We start from the raw sequence: 3,621 nt of genomic DNA, 5'->3' as shown, positions 1-3,621 counted from the left end.
GATAAAATATACGCAAATACTTAGCTTTTGCCAAGATGGCCCTTCTTCTCAGGTTCCAGGGGTGTGAGTGGGCTGTGTGGCTGGCTGCTTCTCCCTGAGGAAACAGCAGCCGAAGACTAGTACAGGCCTGTTCCGGGAATGGTGCCTGAGGGCTCCCCATGATTCAGGTCCGGTAACTCCTCTCCACTTCTGAACGGTCTTTTCCTCTCCCTGCCCCTCAGTTCATTTTCTAAGCTTGCCTTTAAAGCTCAGGGCTCCCAGCTTGTCACAAATATACTCATTTCACTTGTTTTTTTGGTCTTTGCTGTAAAGAGGGTTCTCTGGAAGCGCCTGTCTATTCTGCTATCTTGGCTCCACCTTCTGTATAAATATCTTTTAAATGATAGCTTTCGCACTTCAGAATAACTGACACTTTGACAAAGCTTATACAAAATATGTGAGATTGCAGATGGAACTTTTTTAGAATACAGATATATATATGACTTTATATAAATATCATAAATTGATATTTTGCAAATCAAATTACATTTTCCATATTTTTTATATATGATATCTCTGATATACTTTTTTTATTGCTTTTAGATGAAGGTGTACAGAGCAAATTAGTTTTTCGTTAAATAATTAATGCGTATATTGTTTTGTGACATTGGTTTCCAACCCCACAACATGTCAACATTCTCCCTTCCCCATTACCAGCTTTCCTGTCCCCTCCCGCCTTCTCATCCTTGCACCTGAGCCGTTGTGCTTGTTTAGTCTTATTTTGTTTTATGGGCCTGTCTGATCTTTGGATGAAGGGTGAACTTCAGGAGTGACTTCAGTACGGAGTTAAAATGGTGTCCAGGGACCATGTTCTTGGGGTTTCTCCAGTCTCTGTCAGACTAGTAACTCTGGTCTTTTTTTGTGAGTTAGAATTTCATTCTACATTTTTCTCCAGACCTGGCCAGGACCCTCTATTGTGATTCCTGTCAGAGAAGTAGTTGGTGATAGCTGGACACCATTTGGTTGTACTAGAATCAGTCTGGTGGAGGCTGTGGTAGTTGTGGCCCATCAGTCCTTTGGACTAATCTTTCTTTTGTATCTTTGGTTTTCTTCATTTTCCCTTGCTCCAGATGGGGTGAGACCAGTGGAGTATCTTATATGGCCACTTACAAGCTTTTAGACCCCAGATGCTACTCACCAAAGTAGGATGCAGAATATTTTCTTTATAAACTATGTAATGCCAATTGAGCTAGATGTCCCCCAAGATCATGGTCACCAGCCCAATAATATGGTCCCTCAAGGAGTTTGAATGTGTTTATGAAGCTTCCATGACCTTGCCTTGGTCAAGTTGTGCTGACTTTCCCAGCATTGTGAACTGTCTTACCCTTCACCAAAGTTACCACTTATCTATTGTCTACATAGTGTTTTTTTCCCTTCCTACCCCTCCCCTACCTCATAACCATCCAAGATTGTTTCTTTCTGTGTGTAAACCTTTTCATGAGTTTTTATAATAGTGGTCTCATACAATATATGTCCTTCTGTGATTGACTTATTTCCCTCAGTAGAATGCCTTCCAGATTCATCCATGTTGTGAGATGTTTCGTAGATTCATCATTGTTCTTCACTTTTACATAGTATTCTGCTGTGTTCATGTACCATTGATTGTTCATCCATTCCTCTGTTGATGGGCACTTAGGTAGTTTCCATCTTTTTGCTATTGTGAACAGTGCTACAATGAACTTCAGTGTGTGTATGTTTATTTGCGTGATGGCTCTTATTCTTCTAGGATATATTCCTAGGAGTTGATAGCTGGATCGTATGGTATTTCTATTTCTAGCTTTTTAAGGCAGCACAATATCATTTTCCAAAATTGTTGTACCCTTTTGCATTCCCATCAGCAATGCATAAGAACTCTAATCTCCCCACAGTCTCTTCAACATTTGTTATTTTCTGGTTTTTTGATTTGTGCTACTAATGTCAGGGTGAGATGGTATCTCACTGTAGTTTTGATATGCACTTCTCTAATGGCTAATGAGCATAAACATTTCTTCATGTATCTGTTAGCCACCTAAATGTCTTCTTTGGTGAAGCATCTGTTCATTTTCTTTGCCCTCTTTAAATGGATTATTTGTCTTTTTTTATAGTTGTTGTTGTTGTTAGGTGCCATTGAGTTAGTTTTGCATAGATGTCCTTTATTATGCCGAGGAATTTCTCTTCTATTTTACTGAGAGTTTTTATCGGGAGTGGATGTTGGACTTTATTGAATGCCTTTCCTGCATCAATCAAAATGATCATGTGATTCTTTTCTTTTGTTTTATTTATATGGTAGATTACGTTGGTTGATTTTATAATGTTGAACCATCCTTGCATTCCTGGTATGAATCCCACTTGGTCAGGGTGTATTTTTTTTTTTTTAAATGCTGAATTTTATTGGCTAGAATTTTGTTGATATTTTTTGCTTCTATATTCATGAGAGATCATGGTCCGTAATATTCTATTTTTGTGTGTCTTTGCCTGGTTTTGCTATCAGGGCTATGCTAGCTTCATAGAATGAATTTGGAAGTATCCTTTCCTTCTCTATGTTCTGAAATAGTTTGAGTAGTACTGGTGCAAACTCTTTTCTGAAAGTTTCGTAGAATTCTCCAGTGAAGTCCTCTTGAAGGACTTTATTTTTGTTGGGAGTTTTTTTTTTTTTTTATTACCTTTTCAAACTCTTCTCTTGTTATGGGTCTGTTCAGATTTTTGACCTCAGTTTGTGTTAGTTTAAGTAGGTAGTATGTTTCTAGAAATTTGTCTATTTCCTCTATATTTTCAAATTTGTTGGAGTATAGTTTTTCATAGTATTCTGTTATGATCTTTTTTATTTCAGTTGAGTCTGTTGTAATATCCCCCATTTCATTTCTTATTTGGGTTATTTGCATCCTCTTCTGTTTTTTCTTTCATCACTTTGGCCAATGGTTTGTCGATTTTGTTAATCCTTTCAAAGATTTTGTTGATTCTTTCTACTGTTTTTCTATTCTCTGCTCTAATCTTTATCATTTCCTTTCTTCTGGTGACTGTGGGCTACTTTTGCAGTTCTCTTTCACTTTGTTCAAGTTATATAGCTAGTGTTTTAATTTTGTTCCTTTCTTCTTTTTTGATGTATGCATCTATTGCTATAAATAGACTTCTGAGCACTGCCTTTACTGTGTCCCAAAGGTTTTGGTATGATGTGTTTTCATTCTCATTTGATTCTAGGAATTTTTTTATTCCATCTTTGATTTCTTCTATTATCCAGTGGTTTTTAGGTAAGATGTTGTTCAGTTTCCATGTATTTGATTTTTTCCCTTGCTCTTCCTGTTATTAATTTCTATTCTTATGGCATTTTGTTCAGAGAAGATGCTTTTATCTCAATGTTTTTGATTTTGTCGAAGGTTGCTTTGTGGCCTAAGATGTGTCCTATTCTAGAGGACATTCCATGTGCATTGGAAAACAAAAAAAATTAAAAAAAAAATATGGTGCTGGGGAGCTGGCCATTGTGGGTGGGGCAGAGCGGTAGTGGTGACCAGCTGATATCTCTCTTGCTGGGTGGCATGGTGCAACCCATCAGGAAGGGGCAGGGGTAGTGTAGGGCCTAGACTGGAGGGAGAAAGAAAAGGAAAA

Source organism: Loxodonta africana, chromosome 10 (assembly GCF_030014295.1).
Source record: "Loxodonta africana isolate mLoxAfr1 chromosome 10, mLoxAfr1.hap2, whole genome shotgun sequence".
NCBI lineage: Eukaryota > Metazoa > Chordata > Mammalia > Proboscidea > Elephantidae > Loxodonta > Loxodonta africana.
This window is presented reverse-complemented; position numbering follows the sequence as displayed.